At 50.9% G+C, this 19,148-nt stretch overlaps 1 protein-coding gene across 2 annotated transcripts in view; it reads right to left on the bottom strand.

The window, feature by feature from the left end:
- The window catches only part of Knockout (Stork-head domain-containing protein knockout), a 91,765-nt gene that overhangs the window by 53,831 nt on the left and 18,786 nt on the right, over positions 1-19,148 (bottom strand). The gene's annotated exons all lie outside the window — the stretch shown is intronic.

Raw genomic sequence — 19,148 nt, 5'->3', positions numbered from 1 at the left:
GTCCCGGGCCGGTATATTATTTTCTCAGCGGGTACAACCGGAGAACATTATTTTCCGAGGGGGTTCAGAGAGATCGCGAGTTTATCACAGTCGGAGAGTTTCGTTTTACAATAAAATTAGCCGACGCGAGACGCGTACAACGGGCATACCGTCGGCCGTAAGAAAATCTGTTTAGCGATCCGGGATATATGGACGCGTGCCGGTGTTGCCGGTGCCGTGCACACGAGCGTACAACCGCGTTTATGAAAGATGAATAATAGCGCGGCACGGTAAGACGCGAGAGAAGAGTCGGATCGTGCGCTACGAGAGAGAATCGTGCTCTCTCAACTATAATACTTCTCATTTTTCCGCCTTTTTTCCACCTCTTTTTCTCGCTCGTCGATAAATACGTGGCCCGTTCGCGTGCATAAATATTTGTCAGGATCTGAAGTGCTCCCCCCGCGCGCGCGCGCTCGAGCGACGCTACCACGCGGAGTATTTGCACAGGTACCATTTTTACGAGGGGATAAATCACCGGCGCGCTTTCGATCCGTTGTAACATCAATTTGCCACTCTGTCGTTATTCATCCATCTGTTGGTACGGTGTCGAATCGCGTATATACGCGAGGGAAGACACGGCCGGAGGAGAAGAGAGGCACACGCATATATTAACCGTTGCCAACGGACCTTTTGATGTAGCACCGGCTGTTCCCGCCGCGCGATGGAACCGAGGCTCGTCGTCGACCGCCTAGAAAGCGCGTCTCGATGGGCCCCGCTATCCGTGCAACCGCCGATCGAGCGGGCGCAACGTCGCCCCTAATGGGACGCCAAATAGAGCCAGACGTTCCTAAAGAGAAATTAGGTAATTAAAAGCGAGTCGAGCCACTCCGCGTTCCAGGCGGATGTGCGATGCGGCTGGTGCAACTTGGAAAGGTCGTCGTCGCTCGTTTCATTGGAACGCGAGGTTGATTTACTCTGGTGGACGTGACAACGGGGGCGAACTGTGTCGCTCGTCGCGAGTAAAAGGGGTGGTAATGTCGAGCTTATCGTGAATCGAATTCTGCTCGTTACAGAGAGACGTCGAATGAAGTATCGTTGAAAATAGTGGTGAAACGAGATCTATCGTTAGGATAGCATGGTTTATTATTCTTATTATGGTGGTTCATTGTCAGCGACCCAGCAAGCTTTTCGAAAGAACGAACGAACCGTGTAATTTTCGAATTTACGATTCCCTGGACGCAGATAGGGGTGAATTCAGCGGGCGATCTTCCATCCGCGAAGAACGGTCCCGGAGGGTTGAGACGCTCAAGCGTGTCCGCGTTTTATCCGTGTTATCGATGGAACAGATGCGCGTATTACGCGTAGCCCTCTCGTGATTCATTGAATCTGGCAGCGCGCGATGCGAGAGAAACCGATGACGCCGGTTTCCGTTGCAGTCGACGAGTCAACGTGACTTCATTGCGAGCATCGGGGGCAGCGACAATGAAGTAGAACGCGCGGGCGAGGATGCATCCACCTACCGAGCGGCCACGAAGAAAAATGGGGTTGGTCTTCGGCTACAATGCAAGTAGATAAAGGATGAACAGTCGTGCACGCGGTTTAAATTCGCGTCTACCACGGTGTAATTATATATAGATGGCCGCCACGATGTATAATTACGGTTGAATTCACCTCGCAGCGATACTTGACAAATACACCAGACGTATGTGCTCGCCGCGAGCCAAAGGAGGCGAGGAAAAAAGGGGAGGAAGAGAAGGAACGGAACAAAGGAGCAGAGGGAAGCTCGGAAACGTATGAATCAACCGATCCAATGAAATATCGTTGATATAATTTGTGAAACTGTGAGAGTAACGGGGATTTCTTCGCGGGAGATGCGACCGCGATACCAGCGGTGTTTTTTGTTGTTTTAAACGAAACGAATCCGTTTTTTTTTTCTTCTTTAGTCGTGGGAAAGATTCCAGATAGGCGCTAAGACCTGTGAATAAGGGGTCATTGAAAGGAAGTTGTTATACATAGAGGTCTTTGTACTCAGTTGCGGTGATTCTTTCACACTGCGGGGGAAAACGTATCATTCCATCTGTAAAAGTAAACACTGCTTATTAGCCGTGGTGTTCAGGCTAATTGCACGTACTTGAACGACCGTGCATCGACTAGCATCGGTCGCTTTTAACGAGACAGAAAAAAAATCTAGGATCTATTTAGCTCACAATGTTGCGTCTTCCCAGATTCGCAAATGATCGATTCTTCCTAAATTAATCAATCGCTAACCAGTCCCCAAAGTTAAAGAAACCCTGTCGCTACAAACGCATAAAAGTGTACGCGGTAGCGATGAGAGAAGTAAAAGTAAGCTGTGCAGGGGGTGGTGGTTCACGATCAAGTTGGACGTACGTTCGTTCGTACTCGCTGCACGTTCCTCCGTTCTCACGTGGCCACACGTTCGTGATTTATTAAATCGAACGATCCTCGATCCCTCCCGGGCTCCGTATCTGGCATTCATCGATTCCGCGCGAGGAGCCTGAGTTCGTGATCGTCGCGGCAGGCCCGTCAACGGCGTCGACGACGCGAACCCCGTTCGCCGCCTCCCTTTCGAGGGTGGGTACCGTTCATGGACACACGCGCATACGTATACATAATGAATGCCGCGCGGTATTATTTTCTGCGGAGCGTGGATAAGGTTATGAATACGTAGCGCCGCGAGCACGTATAACTCTCGTGAATACGTATCTATCCGGGACCACCCAGACCACCGCGTTAAATCCTTGCCAGCAGCTGCCCGTTCGTCCATTACCCTCGTATACCAGCGACCAACCAACGGGGGAATGGAGATCGTCCCTTCTTTACTTACTCGATCCCCCTCGGTTGTGCTTTCATCCTGCGCGCTTGGCTTCTAACCTCCTCTTTGCTCGCTGATGACGCGATCACCGGATGTACGTCGATTGTGTTCTGGAATGGTATCGATGGTTCGCTTGTTCGCAGAGACAGGTAAACGGTGTCGCCTTCTTCAAATGGCGTTTAAGATTGGCTCGCGTCAGACTTCACGTTCGGTTTCAACGTATCCCCTAATGGGCGTTTGATGCATGCGCAATTTCCGAGCCGACAGGAAGTAACGCGTTTCGCACTCGCGCGTATGAAAATAATTTCGCACCTATCGCCGTCGTTTAGCATCGCCGCGAGAGAAACGGTAGGAATTCCTATTTATTACGCGCCTTCTAGCGGACTAATTTGCACTTGACGGTGGTATCGGCGCCGGGCTTCCAGGAACTTTTCAATTAATGCGGATTTACGCTTTCCGGTGTCTCCGCGGCCGACCGCTCGCGCGTCCCCGCCGCGTTTCAATAGCGCGGAGATATAACCAAGTGAATCGTTTACCATCTCTTAGGAACAGCGAGAAGAGAGAAAAACAATTCTTTTTTTTTCGCGCAGGGACCGCGGCGGGTACAATTTCTCGTCTCGTTTTAATTGCCTCCGCGATCGTACGCGTCGTTAATCAATTTTCTGCGGCGGTGGCTAAAATTGCCCGCGTCTGAGACGTGCCTCGGTAATTTCGTTCCCGCGAAATTGCTTCTGATTGTCCGTTAAAACGATCGTCCTCGATCGCGAAATAGAGCGCGCGCGGCGTTATCGTTACTCTTACTGCATGCATTATGCATTTACTTTCATTTCGCTCGTCGTTTTATTTATCCTTAACGCTTTTGCGCGCAACAGTGCCAGGATCCCCCTCGTTAAAACGATGCCCCGCGCGGGAAACCGAACGGCGGCCCATTAAACACGCGAACCCAGTGATTAATAAACGCCGACCTGGCGGGATTATCATTTAAATTGTCCGGCCCAGGGCGGCCGACACTCGATTCCCGATTTCGACCGTATCCAGAGGAGACCAACGAGCGTCACGGAGTAACCCAGCCAATTTGCATGCCCTCACGAACGCTAACGGAAACGCCTCGGATCGTTCGTAATTTGCACGAATCCGCGAACGATTAGCGAACGAATCGCTCGTTCGACCGTGTTCGCGCGGTTCCGCTAATGGCGGCGGTCAATCTCGCGATTTATTTATGGATTATGTAAGAACGAGACGAGGAGACGGATGGGACGTGACATAACCGAAACTATTCGATAATCGACTACGGCTACTCTTCGTCAGGTTACAGTGAAAAGTTTCGGATCAACGAATTACACGGGGGCCATTTTTATTCTCGCTCGATACCATCGCCCAAAATAGGCGTACCTGTTGTACAGTCGTTGGAGACATATAAAGAAAAATCGCGTTTTATGTAATTGAATACGCGATTAAGGATATCGCGAGTGTAGCTCGTTACGAAACTCCACCTTGCGACAGCGGTATAGAGACCGCTAATAAATAGTCAATACCAATTACCGTTTTTATGAATCCAACCTCTTCGCACCTTACGCAATGTCCAGTAATCCAATGAAGATGACATTACAGACTCGTAACAGTAAACCATCCGCGATGCATTTCGCGGATATACCGTTGCGCTATCGCTTACGACACACCGTAAACCACCAGTATTCGGCGTCATCCGCCTATTATCGCGGCGTCCCGCGACTCTGTCGATTTCCGCTCGAAATCGACGACCGCGAGGCCCACGGAAGAGCGCTTTCCACGGTGAGCAATCGAAAGAGAATTTCAACGACCTGTTGGAGAAACCTGTCCGCCATTTTTTGGCATTCTACGAATCCTCCTCCTCTTGTTGTCGGCTGGAAAGCATTCGAACTATGATGCAGGCAACAGATACTCAGGGTCATCGGAAGATAGTCGAGGCTTCGCATCTCCGTAATGACAAACAACGGTAAACCAGCGGATGACGAGGACGACACACAAGAGAAGCTGATGCATTCCTGGCTAAAGGATGATTGTGGTTGGACCGCTAGCGGTTGGCTCGCTTCAGGTATAACGCGGCTTAAACGGTATAAATGGCGTTGCGCATACGTACGGACGTTATTGAAATAGAGAAGGGAAAGGTCGAGCTGGACGTATGGGATAGACTTGGTTGATCCTGGTTAATGGATTTCGGAAAGGTCCGACGAGTCGATGAAAATCGCGCGATAATTAATGGACCGTGCTGGCCGTTGGTTATTCCTCTGTCGTTATTCGCTGGTCGACGACGGTTTCCTCGATCGTGAAAATCGCGTCTCGCGTGCCAGCGCGAATGAATTCGGTCATTAATGCATCGAGTTATGAAACTGGGTCTCGATCGGCGATAGGCGAGCGTAGCGGTACCAACGCGGTGTATTATAAATCGCTGGCTGATACACGCCGGTGATGCCAGTCGCTAATTGCCTGGGTATTACCATAAAATCAGCCACGTTCGACATTGTGGCCGCGAGAACTTTCCGCGGAACGGGGGTAAACTTTACGCGTTCGTCTCACGCGAAGGCCGACGAAGGAGAGGAGGAAGAGGGAGCGGGAAAGGTAGAAGAACGCTGGGGTACGGAGGATGCGACGTTACGTCGAGAAATTTAGATCGCTCGAGAGGAAAGGAAGCGATTAGAAAACGAAGGAATTCGCGCGAGTCGCGTGTCGTTAGCGAGGTAAATGGTGCGCGAAGGGGACGCGGATTCTCACCGGTGCCCGCTCCAACGAGGCGGTTTTATACGGCCGCTTCCAGGGTAGAAAATGTCATCGTGCCCGAGGATCAGGTTCTGCGAGTCGCTAACGAACAAACGTAAATCGAGGAATATGAAGCAGCGGCTTAGGTTGGTATCCAGGTAAAGGATGTCAACTGCAGTCGAGTGTGACTACCGGTTGTCAGAGTGGCAACACTAGCCGGCGGGATAAATCGCGTCGGACGTAAAGAGAGACGCGATACGGTGGAACGCGTCCGAGCTTGGTAACTTCGACCCCGAAGGAATCTAATAACCCTTCGTAAAATCAATATCCGACTTTACGACACTTGACGATCCCCTTCGACGCTGCGACTTCGCGAATCGACGGACGATCCTAACGGACGCCAGCATCGTTGGACGACGCCGGGAAGATTTAATAATATTCAGACGCGCGAAGGATCGACTGTAAAAACTAACGAGCGAACACGAGTAAATGCCTGGCAGTAGAAACCTGGAACGACGCGGACAGATTGACTGCGACGCCTAGAGACAAATTAAGACGCGGATGAAAGTGCATTCAGCGGGGAACTCGAGTGCACGCGAGAGTGTCACCGGTGGCGGAAATTTACGAGCAAAGCTCCGTCGATCCTTCGAGCTCGACGATGCGAGATTCGACGATTCCTGTCGTTCTTTTCGACCCTACCCAGCTGGGAAACCGGTAGCGCGAAACGCGGAAACGGAGGAATCGTTAGCGGACGGCTCTACCCAGTGGAATAATAAGTGTCACGCGGGCAGAGGGAAGAAGAAAGCTTCGAGCGGGGTTAGAGTTCATCGGTAGGGGAGATCTCGAAAACGTCCAGGGATCTTGGACGCGTGCGGCATTATTAATCGCCAGGAGCGCTTGGATCGTTACGCGACCGCGTCCGTTGCGCGCGCGTTCTCTTCCTCCGTTTCTTTACCGATTAATCGGCGAACCGCGGCCACAGGGACTAATTATGGTCGCGTGGATCATTATCGGTGTGTCGTGCGCGTCACTGCGCTATGCGCTACGCGCGACAGCCCGTCTCTGCCTCGGAGACGGGAGTCAGCCATTTTCACTTTCCATCGAACACGGGAATCGCATGAACGTGTCCAGAAATTGACGCGCGTCTGAAGCTGATCCCGAGATTGCGCGGTGGTAATGATCAATGCGTCTGATTGCCATCGGTGAATCGTGTACCAAGTAATTGCTTCGCCAGTTTTTTGCCGCTCGATTCCGTTTCCCCTGTTCCCTGCCGATTTTTTCCGCCTTTACGGAAATATATTTATTGCCATGCTCGTTCCGTGGCTTTCGAACGAATTTACGAAGCGCGCGCTGCGATTTTCCATTACGTGCAATCCAGACGCGGATCATTGTACCCCTGTGTTGGGACACGATGCCACGATAGCGGTGCCGCAACGAGTGTTTCACACGTCCGCGACACAGTTCTCGTAGTATCGTATCGCACAAATTAGACCACGTGTCCCGTCTATTATCGGCGGAAAATGAACGGGCAGATCGTAATTACGCGATAAATATTCAGAACAAGGTTTCGCTCGTAGAGGCAAACCGGCGCGATTGTCGTATCGTTAACCATCTGAACCGGCGTATAAAACGGCGGAACGCTTATGCAGATACGAATTTCCAATTGACATCGTTGAAACAAATGGAGGTCGCAGCCGAGTGGTCGCGCGCTATGAAACGGCTGGCGCATACCTTGGAAACTGCGTTGCGTTTGTGACAACCCGCGAAACCGTAGGAAAAGATCCTCGCGAGGAAAAATCGATAACTGGGAACATTAAGGACGTAGTCGAATCGATAACGTTTCTCTCTCTCTTTCTCTTTCGAGTGAAATTTGCGCAACCGTTCACTTTATAGACAAGTTTCACCGATAGATCTGTTATAGTTTATAGTTTAATTTACAGTTCGTGTTCTCACAGAAGTTAAACCGATACACGCGATAAATAACTTGCCCGTAGATAATTGCTAGATGGAACAGAAACGAGCTTTTCCGTGACTCGAAGCCTCGTTTCATTGGCGTTCTGGCAGCCATTAAAAGATTCGTTTATGTATCATTCCATTTGGATTTCGAATTTGTTCATCTCCATTTCGCGATCACGGAATGCATCGCCCCCTAACTGTACCGCCACGATTAATCGCGATCTTAATACCGAGACATTACAGTGTCCATTCTAATTGCGCTCAGCTATCATTCATAATGCGCGATACGTGTCCCGTTATGTTACGCAACTCAGTTTGCCACTTTATTTTCCATATTTACTCATTTGGATGACCGCGATATTAATGGTGGCGTTCACAGAAGTCCCAGCAGGGTTATCATTCTTAATATCGTTCGTTGCGATCGTGGAACGAGAGTTGGATCGAGTTTTGAGTGCGTGTTTTTTTGTCACGATCATTTGGCCAGGAGACAATTTAACAGTTGGCTCTCTGTTCTCGTTCTCTTGCCACTCTACAAAGGGTGCATCGTGCCAAATTTTTCCGGACACTCGAGGTGCTCGTTCATTAAATCATCCGCGTACTCGATCATCGTAACCAGACCAGCCCCCTCCACGATGTACTCTCAATTTTTATCCTTCAGATATCTTTACGCGAAATCACCCCTCGATATACCCGCATGCGCGCGATGTTATTATAGTTATTACAATAAATTTCCTCCTCGCGGGACGAAATTACCCAATCACCGGCAGGGAATATAATTAATCGCGCTCGATGGATTGTCCATCAAATTAGTAGCCGTAATTACTGAATTTACCCGTCGCGGAGAAAATCGTGGCCTATCGAACCGCGCACACCCACGGGCGGCCGCGCACACGTACCGTTTCCCCAAGGACCGTAATAACGTCACGTAAGTGACCGTGGTCGTACGCGTTTTCCTCTCGCCGTGGCTCGTTTCCACGGAAGAAAGTGTTCGTGGGAGGGAAACAGGCGGCCGTGTACGCTGCCCGCGACCAGCTATCCTCCAGGTATATCGCGCGCAAAAACGAACAACGGGCCTTTGTTGTACACGTCCGCTCGCGATCATTAATATCGCTACCTTCTCGGACCAGGTAGTGCTTATGCATCGACTAGACCAATTACCGTTAGTTGTTCGCTGCCGTTGGAAAATGATTTATCGTGGTTTGTCCTAGCGCGCGCGAAATTTATAGAGCGAGTCTTTCTCCGTGCCCGGTGAAAATGATCGGATAGATCGGCGCGCGTGCCCGCTACGATCGCTCGTTATTAAATGCCTGGCGAATCACCAGGATTCGCGGCAATTACGTGCAACGACGTGCACACGTGCGTTCACTTTTGTCGCTTTTAATCAGAGACAGAGCGTATCTGTGGTCTCGTTTAGCGAGAGGGTGGAACGAGGAAGTCGATGGCACCAGCGCGCGTTTCTCTCTTGGGCTGTCTGACTGGGATGGCTCGCGAAGCTTGATCTACTTGAACGCTCGCAAGAAGAGGCTGGCGGTCCACTCTTTTAAGGGTGGATCGAACAAATTTCACGATAACCTACATCTTCGTCCACTTCGACACTTGTTCGTATTCGTTACCGTGTTTTGGTATCGCTTATTTGTTATCGAGACTAATAAGTGGCTCGATTCGACGATGTACGATAAGATCCGAGCGTTCCCGTCACGGTGCAGTTGCGATGCATCGAGCCGAGGGGAGTTCGTTGTTTGAAATTCCACGGGAAAGCGATACGCGTTCCATGCCACGGCAGGTGAGACGAATCGGTGCGGCTTGGAGAGTGAAAAATGTTGCTTTATGAAACGTAACACCGGCTGAGCGTGAATCGAGCTGTAATTAAATTGCGTCCAGCAATGCTCGACGCTCGATACGGGTCCCCAGCATCCGTCGTACGTCGAACACCGTTTTTACAACCTTCTTGTATGTCGCTCGTTCCTCGAGCCTGCTCCGCCTTCTCGATCGACGGAATCGATTTTCGAGACGTTGTATCGAGTTAGCGTCAGTGGGTCGTCGTTCCGTTAGACTCGCAGCAACGAACGAGCCGACCGGAGACCTTGATAGACACGGAACACGCAAGTTTCTCGGTTAAAATCACTTTTGCTTTTGGCAGCTTTTTTTCTCTTTACTCGTTCTTTCCGCGCGCAAGGACAGGAGCCTTTCTCCGGCGTTTGAACCCAGCCTCTTTCACTCGCTGGACAAAATCTGGATCTGCTCGTCTCACGTTGGTTCCTTTGGGAACCGAGTCTTCGCTGAGCAAGCGATAATATTGCATTAAAGAAATAAATGTACATATTTTAGTTATTCAGACAAAATTTTCTATGGATGAGTATTATTGTAGTTGAACAGATGTTCGAAATTTGTAGAACATGTTAAGGACCATTAAAATGTACGCGTATTAGGAATTCGTATCGTTTATCGAGGCACGCTTTCGTAGTTCGTAAAACGTCGATCGGCTAGTTGAACGATACAAGGCAAAAAGGAACGCAATCTCAAGTAATGGCATTGTTTGGCCGCGTTCCACGATTATTCCACGCCGATAATCCTGTTTCCATATTTCTCGAGCGGAGGCAGAAGAAACGCGCTCGTAAAAATCGATCGCTCGAAACGGCGGATTTCGGCAAGAAAAGCAACGGAACATCGAGCGGAGGCTTTTGAAACGCGGGGAACGAACGCAGCCACCGTGAACCGCGATAAGCGTGAAACGACCTTAGACGGCAGTCATTTTCGACCATTAGTCAGTATGATGGATATCCCGCATGACAGGTGTCCCAGAAAAGTTGAACAGTTAGAAACGAGCAGACTTTGCACCGCAACTTATCGACCGTTCGAGCACCAAGCGCGTTCGCGTACTGAAAATCGCGCAGACTACACATGCCTGCCCCGTTTCTTCGCGGGTTCACCATTTTTCGAACGAGGGGAAAAGTTCTCGGGACAATTCAACTTTGGATGGAATGTTTTTCGCGCACGTGTCGGCGCTAGAAGAATCGAGTTGAAGAAGGGGAGAAAGTTCGAGAGGAAAACGTATATTACACTTGACCAAGGGACTAATATTTCACGAAATGAAAGATATTTCGCGTTCAATCGCAATTCTCATCTTATATGGATTTCGAATGATCTTCAGTTTCGTATCTATGGTTACGTATGCGTAGTCAACTTCTATTTAAGTCCATCTCTGCATCCATAGTTACTCCCTCGATTACGATTACGATTCAAAAAATGGTCAGGATGGTCAAAGGGACCGCCAAAGGGGCTGGTGGAAGTAAAAGCAGAACGGATTCGTAGAGTCGAGCGATTTCCCTCCTTAACGCCGTTGCTTCACGGCCGTCGAGCGCGATTAACGCCCGCCGTGTAATATTCGTTGACGAGATTTCTACTAGTTGACTCTCGTCTAACGTGCGGTTGGCCTCTCCTGTAACCTTATAGCCGTGCCAGCAGCTCGCACACGCACGGCCGAGGAAACTGGCGGAGATTAACGCCGGGACTGGCCGCGGCACGGGCCCCGGAGAAAAGATCCGGTGAAAACGGCCACCAACCGGTGCGCCTTTCCGTCCCATTCCTCCGCGGCGCGATCGATCGATCACTCGCGCGTCGACGACGATCGCGAGGGAATCGACGCCGCTCGACGCCGTTACATTGTCGTATGCCCTGTCGCGTCCTTCCTCCGCGGCGTGTGTCAAAACACCGATCGGTTTTAATCGCGCGATTCATACCGCGATATTTTACATCGACTTTCACTGCGATCGAGCTCGATCGCACGACGATGACAGGCTTTTTCGTTGAATAATTCGGCGACTGTTTCGTGGGACTAAAAAAGCGCGCAGAGTGCGCGATAATACGTTTGAACGCTATTAACGTTTATTTTAGATTGCGAGACGTACTGGTATAGCTTCGTATTTGAATTTTCAGTCACACAGGTGCGGTTCGATATCGCTGCACAATACGCTCCTTGTTCCACCACTCGTTTCTCATCTCGACGACCTACAACTCGATGACTACTTGACGATTTTTCAAGCACCCGCTCAAAAATACTTGTGAATTCTGCCATGGGTGCGACGTATCCTTCTCGATTGATCAATGCCTTATCAAAACATACGATCGACCGAATCTTCTCGAGCATGGCTTCACAGTATTCCCTTGTTGCTCAACACGGTTCAATTCAGTCGGATTCAACCAGCGTGGCGTCTGTCAAACGTTTTACGCGTACCCGACGCGTCCATTCGCGTTGGTCCCGTCCACGTTGGACGCAGCTGAGCACACAAACGCGGTCTTATTTCCATCTCGCAGCCGCGAATTAACGCAGGGGAAAAATCAGCCCTGCGGCGCGCTCGATCCGCGAGAGGCGAAAGAAACACCGATCCTCGGTGATCCTGAATAGGCACGGCCGTTCAATTATGTATAGCCGCTGTTTAACGCAGCCGTTCGAAGAAAGGATAACGAGCTGTCTTTTCCATCCGCTTCTCTACCGGTTGCAGACGCGCGCCGCTTCCGCTGATTTTTCGCCGTCGACCAGCTTTTTGCCGCTCGCGCTGCCCTCCTTCTCCAACTGTACGGCTTCGTCCCTGGGCGGGTGGAACGGTTCGATTGTCCTTTAGCGGATCGATAATCGGTTTACGCGGCAATCGTGCGCGTTTTTGCTCGGCGATGATTCTGAATCGGCGATTGGGAGAGAAAGCTCGGGGATTAGCTACGAAGACTCACGGGGTTCGCTCGCTCGCGTTGGATATTCGAGGCCAATGGGTTCGCCATTAAAGGATTAGACACAGAAGAAGCATTCGAGAGGAAAGTTGCCGTTCATTTTTTTTCCACCGTCCCTCGTTTTATATATCGCTCTCTCGGTTCATTCTATTCTCGTTACGGATTCACCGTTTACCGGGCCCAAGCTCCTACTCCAGGTTAGCTGATACGAATTCGTTCGCAGTCGACGATGCCAAACGCTCGAAGAGGGTTAACGATCCTTTCGCCATTCCGTTTCACTCGCGCATTTCACGTGTCTCGTGCCAGTGTCACGTTTATCAAAACTTCTCGAGTATAACCCACGAGAGCCTATCCTGGTCTTCTCACGCGGAGGTCTCGACAACAGTCGTACCCGCCAGGCGAAATTCTAAACGAGGAGAGCGTTGCTTCTCACGGTTCGCGCGGAGGTCGGACAGAGGGATACGGAAACGGGGATCGCCCCGCGGTTCGATCGTCGCGAGGGGGAGGTGCCCGGCCGAAAGAGGAATTCCGGAGGAAGATGTATATACGCGTTTGCGATTCCACGACGGATTTCGCTGGAGGGCTCGGGTGTGGCCGATCGTTGGATAATGCTCGCGCGGAGACGAAAGAGGAGATACGAGAGGGAAGCTCGGCTCTCCGCGAGATCGATGCCCAAAGGCGGGACGAGTTCACCTCCCGTGCCTATGCGGCTACGAACGCCTAGCACCGACCAAGCTTGTATCCTCGTGCAAACATCCTCGATACGATTCCTTCCTTTCCTTCGCTCTCCTCGATTTTCTTCCCGTTCTTGCAACGATCGATCTCCATTTTTTTTATCTTGCGATTCTGGAGCGCTCTTTTCTTTTCTTTTTATCACTGCGAAGATGTCTGGTTGAATATTCTAAAGTCGTGTTCTAACTGGGAGTTTAATTTTAATTAACAGGATTTAGAATAATAGCGCAGTGTACAGGAAAGAAAAAAGTGGCGAGAGACTTTCGTCTATGCAGATAATTCTGGTAAGCATTGAAAGCAGCCAGCGGCGTTATGCGGCTTACGATTACCAGGCCCATCGCCAGGGGAATAATAAAAAGGCAGCGTACTGCCAGTCGAAAATGACAAGCGAGGCAATTACGCATCCCCATCACGAGGCAGAAATTCGCCGGGGAAAGCAATTAACAGTCCGCGCAGAGGGCCGCTTTTGATCGACGCCGTCTTCCATCCGAAGTCTCGTTTCCACGTGAATTCTATGCACGAATCGGACGTTAAACAGCGCCGGGGCCACGTAATAGTTCCAGCTACCGTTATCCCTTTATTTCAATGCCGTGCCCCGTAACGTTCCGTTTCGTGGCTCGTAATCTACCTACGGGGCCTCGCGTGATGGCCTGCGCAGGCATCTCCGGGGGCGAACGGACCCCGTGGAGGGAAGCGCGTCTTCCTCGTTCCTCCTCGCTTTTTCCTTTTTCTCTTTTCTTCTTTTTTTTTTCATTCAACTTCTCACGACCATTATCTCATGATCAAGCCGCGTCCAAGCCCAGCGGCGATGTAATATCCACGCACGCGTATCCTCCACGTTCAGGATTTTCTTTCGACCGGCGCCTTTCCGATCGCCTCTTCCGGGAACGGCCCGTTCTTATTCCTCCGCGATCGTCCACGTTGCACCACCGGCCGACTTTCAATTTATAGCCTGCTGGATTCATGCTTAACCGATCATCGGCTGGTTCCCCGGTGAATCATCGCGACGGCGATCGTGATGGGGAATACCTTGTGCTTCGAGGTTCAGAAGATTCTCGAAGATCGATTTATGTGCTTCGAAGGATCGTCGAGGAGATAATTGAAAGAAAAACCGAGCAGAAATTCGCTAATGCAAACTTTCCAAGTGCATGGTAATTTAGAAGTTATTCAAAAGATTGCTTTAACGAATCTCCCATGCAAAATACGTGTACGGTGTCGCGAACAAAAGGAAAGCGGCAAGGTAGGCCATGAAACTATCGACACATCCCACGCGAACGCTTCGATCGTCGCGGTCGACTAGCTTCCAGCTCACGATCGATCGATCCGCGGACGTATCGGGTTAAAATCTATATCGTTGCGGGGAACACTGAAAGGCTGCGTTCGTTGGAGGTCGAACGCCTTGATCTCGATAGCGTGAACCGTGATCCACGCGATCGGGCGTCCGTAACAATGACCAATTAAATAACAATTAAATCGGCCGACGTCGGATCGAACAATGCCGCCTTTATCCCCGAGGAATTAGTCTCGTTATCGAGAAAGCAGGAAGCCGCCGGCTGCGAATTGAATTCGTGAAAGTTTTTACACGCCAGCCTCGTTCCTCGAGCTGTTGAATCGAATCGATGGAAACGGAAGGAACGATATCGACGAAATAAAAGAAACATGAAAAGGGGGAGGAAAGTCGTGCGTCGCGGAAAATTCAATCCGTCAAGAGGACGTTTCGCGAGAAACGTTCGATGATCAAACAAAATGCAGCTATGAAAACAGGTAAAAGCGCGTTGTCGATATGAACATATATATGTCGCGCGTGGAGAAAACACACGCGTTGCCTGTCAAGTGCCATCGTTCGCGGAGAGTCACCTCTTAGTGTCAATCACCGAGCCACTCGCAGCTACGCATCGAGCTGGCCAAAGAAGCCTGGACATTTTCGCACGGTCACGTCAACGCCACGTGTTCGCGCCAGTGACGAGTTTAAAGACTGTGCGCAGGTATTTCCGGATGCTTCCGACCGCGTCGAACATTTCTGCCATATAAGCTGATCGGAGAACCGAGAAGCCCGCGGCGGGGAGAATCCTTGTACGGTGGAAGAAAGGCGAGGGTAGCTTCTTGATCCTTGTTTGGGGTGAAACATGCCCTCCTTCGACATTTGACTGCTGCGACTGTTTACGCTGCGAATTAACTTTGGAACAATAACGGAAGATGTGTCTCGAAGATTCGTCTACTGCTCGAACGAGGAACAATCGCGCGATTTATAAAAGAAAAAAAAAACAGTCGCGGAGACAACGTATCCATGGAAATTATTTTCCACCGTCGCAACGCTGAAGAACGATCGCACGTTTTGATAGAACGGTTTCCCTCGCTGGATCGCCGAACAAAAGAGCACTCCCGCGACCTGAACTTCATTCAAGTCCTCCTCCTGCCATTGATACCCAAAGGGCACGGTTAAATTTCTCGGACGAAAACCAGTGAAAAGCGACACTGCGGCGCGGCGGCCAGGGGATATTTCCTCTAACATCAGGCAGCATTGTCCGACGCCTGGCTGCATTGTTCTCGACAATGTCGTGGCAGGTAGTCCTCGAGGTTCGTTTCCGCGGTGAGACGTACACTTTCTATCCGTCTCCCGGCGGACACGCGACCGTGCGCCGCGCAGGGTACGTCCAGCTGCCGGACGACGCGTGCCTAAATGCAGGAAGGAAAGTACCTTCTCGCAACGAGTCGTTCGACTGCGATCGATTAGCTCGATCGTTTTGAATCGCGAGCTTTCGACGTTGCCCCCTCGAGAAAAACTACTCCTCGGATAGAAGTCAGAGAAAAATGAGACAGGCAATTGGGGAATCTTTGGTCGATCATTAAAAAGGGGGAACAGTGGTCGATTTTGTTGGAACGGTTGAAAATATAGAGCATCTTTCTAAACGATTGACCCGTTCCTCGGCGTGTCTAATGGATTTGTCACTGGGTTTACAGCGCTTGCGGTTATGGCTGTTAGATGACTCGGCTGTTTCGTTCGCCAGCTACTAGAGCATAACTCAGAGGAACGGGCGTGTAACGAACGGTAGTTTCGAGAACAAAAGTTCACGATAATCGTCGGGATCTTGTAATCCCCGATGTTTGTTTTCGCGTTACGCGGTCTTTAATTAAACCCGGACGGCGAGTCGCTCTAATAAGCGCAAGGTCGATCCTCTCGATAGCAGAGAGTCAAAGGTCGAGGATGAAAGCGGCGCAGCCTTCGATTCCGCGGTCCTCCATTAATTACCCGGCCGCGTTCGCGGTGTTTCTTGCGCGGCGCGGGCTAATCGAACGTGAAATCTCCACCGTATCGGAACGATATTGAAAGACCGATCGGAAAGAGAGGAGGGCGTCACGACGCCCGTTATGGTTATCGTCGACGCGCGAAACTCTGTACGTCGGCATGAAAAATTAGTGGATCCCATTAATCACCGTGGCTCGTGGAAGGTAGCGATCGTTGGTACTCATCGTTCGACGGTTATGTGGGACGTTGCGAGCGTTAAGATATCCTCCATCGAGATTGCTCGAACGTACTTACTTCGAAGCCTTGATCCGAAAACGACTATGCTCGAGATGAATTTAACGAACAGTGTGAAGCTTCATAATTCGTCGAACGTGCTATCCGTTCGCGTGCTCTGTTCATCTTTCATTGATAAACTTCGAGTCAGATGTTCGAACGAAACTGCTCGTTAAAGTTAGTGTCATCCATTAATCGTAAACTTTCGAATCTCAGATTTCCGATAAATAACAGCATCGTTTACTTGAGATTGTACCACTGCTCCACTGCGCTGCCAATAGCTTCTACCCTCGTCATAATAGGGAATTCAGCGGACCGTGACGGCTTTTCTCACAGCCTAGCTAAAATCCGGTTTTAGAAGGTTAAGTCGTTTCTTCCGTATTACTCGTCGCTGGATCGCGTACCGCGGCCAGACGAGGAGCAGAGGAACGCGAACTCGAGCGCATCGGTATGTATCCCCGTATCGTTTAAATCTTGGCCAAGTTTCGTTGCATTGGTACAAACGTGCCAATTAACGGGCCACGCGAGGTTCGATAAATCACGAGGATGGCGGTGGATCGGCCGTGAACCGTAAGAGCCCATCGTTTCTGTATCTGTAACGACCGCGCGCGTCCGACCGTTCGCGCCTTCGCTCCGCGGCCTCGCGTTACGACATCGCTTTATTATTACGTCCGCGTAATTGTAATACGGCGCCCTTCCCATTCAAATTGACACGCTCCTTTTACGGGCGGCGGGCCGTTTTATGTAACCCGCGAGGACGCGTTACACCGCGCGGCCATTTTTGGCCGGGGATCGCGCGACCGTCGTTAATTATCCTCCTTTTTGCCAGGACGCGCACCTCTTTCCCACCTGGCGCGAGGCGCGACGATGTAATAAAGTCGAGACGCGGCCCCGGCTCCACTTGGCGAGGGCCGCGCGACAAATTTCTTCACTGGTGATCGATAAAACTGGGTGAACTTTGTACTTTACTGGCCGTAACGAGTCAACGGCACAGAGAACTCGTTTCGAGCGTCGAAATCGTGTCCTCCCGCGAGTTATGGCCTCCATAAACTACCCCCTCCTCTCTCTCTCTCTCTCTCTCCCTCGATCTGTATTTCAACGTCTGCCAAACCGTCGATAACTATCGTCGAACGGCTCTATTATAAAACGAACCTCATGTATCCCTCCTCGCGCAACTCGAAAATAAACAACTGTTTCCCGTCAGAACGCGCTTTCCATTCATCGATCGGACCACCGTGTTCTCCGCTCGGCTAAAGACGTCGAAAGAACCAACATGTCCGCGGCTCGACGAGTCCGCCATCGGAGAGATCGGGTCCATGTGACGAGGCAAGGAGGAAGGGAGAGAGGAAACGTATAGAGAGCCGATTGAGAACCTTCGAGATTCAGGTTCTGCCTGGCGCGACCTGGCAGAGCGCGGCGGCCAGTCTTGGGTGGCATGGGAGTGCGGTGGTCGCGCCCTACGCTAACCCAACCTAACTCGAGCCTAAGATCTCGTTGGCTCTTCATGGCTAGGATTCTCACCGCCTCGAAACCGCATCGCTCCGGACTTGTTTCCATAAGATCGTGTATATACGCGAGGGGGGCCCGCTCGCAGGCCCCTAACCTCGATTCTCACGAGCTTTGCCCGTCGCCTCTACCTGTTTCGACGCGAGGCAGCTGGAATAGCTGGCCCGGACAGAGGCGTTGGGCGGTTTCAGGTAGAGTGGTGGTTTCTCGAGGGGGATCGTTTCGGTGGATCTATTTTAGGGCCCGCGTCGGGTCGGTCCCCTTTGGGTTTCCGGAGAGATTTGTTGCGTCTGACTCTGGACGGCGCGTCGTGAAGGAGGTTCGTTTTCCGGTGGCCTTGGGTTCCGTGGGGTCCAAAGGGGACGACCACGGGTGGTGCTTCTTTTCGACAGATGTTGCCGTTTCGCGCACGGCACCCTTCGTGGGTTTTAAAGCGGTTTCTCGGAACAAAGATCTTGAGACGGAAGAATAGAAGGCTGTATTATCCTCTGAGAAGTATATTATCGTGTAGACTTGTGTAGAAACGTTTGGTCAGCTCGTCGAGTGAAACTAATTCAAGTATTTTTCATCAGTGGTACCAAGCGATAGATTCTCTACTGTGATTTACGAAAGAATCGTTTACCGGCTGTTCTCGCGTCTGGCGCGGTTAGCGTCCGGGGTTCCGTGAAAAATCGATTCGCCGATTAATCGATTTTCAACGGTCTCGTTCGCGGCGAGACGAGAGGGCAAAGGTGACGGCTAGGACAATCGTGAGAGTATACACGGTCTTAAGGAGCGAGAAGGGAGCAGCAGCCCGGCCTCTAGGTTCACGATGGAGCTCTTCGAAGCCAGATCTTTGATCTCGCACGATCCACCGACCTAATTAATGGTATGCGGGTCAGCCGTGGCAATAATTGAGGGAACCGGATGCTGCTGAACGTCTCCCCGCCGCATTATCATTCAAATATCTCTCGCCGGTAGTGCATTCAGTCGGCTCGACGCGGTGACGGTGCTGAAATTAGATTCTAATTACGGTCTTGTGTACGTATGGGAATGGTAATTTAGTGGCAGCTAAAACAAACAGCGAGTTATCGTCGGACGCATCGGTCGTCCGCCTCCTCCTTTATTCCACGGCTAATCGAATCTCTGCTGGATCCGCGAGGCCCTTTAAAAAAGGTATCG

Source organism: Xylocopa sonorina, chromosome 7 (assembly GCF_050948175.1).
Source record: "Xylocopa sonorina isolate GNS202 chromosome 7, iyXylSono1_principal, whole genome shotgun sequence".
Taxonomy (NCBI): Eukaryota; Metazoa; Arthropoda; class Insecta; order Hymenoptera; family Apidae; genus Xylocopa; species Xylocopa sonorina.
Note: the sequence above shows the minus strand (reverse complement) of the source record. Positions and strands in the feature narration are given on the sequence as shown.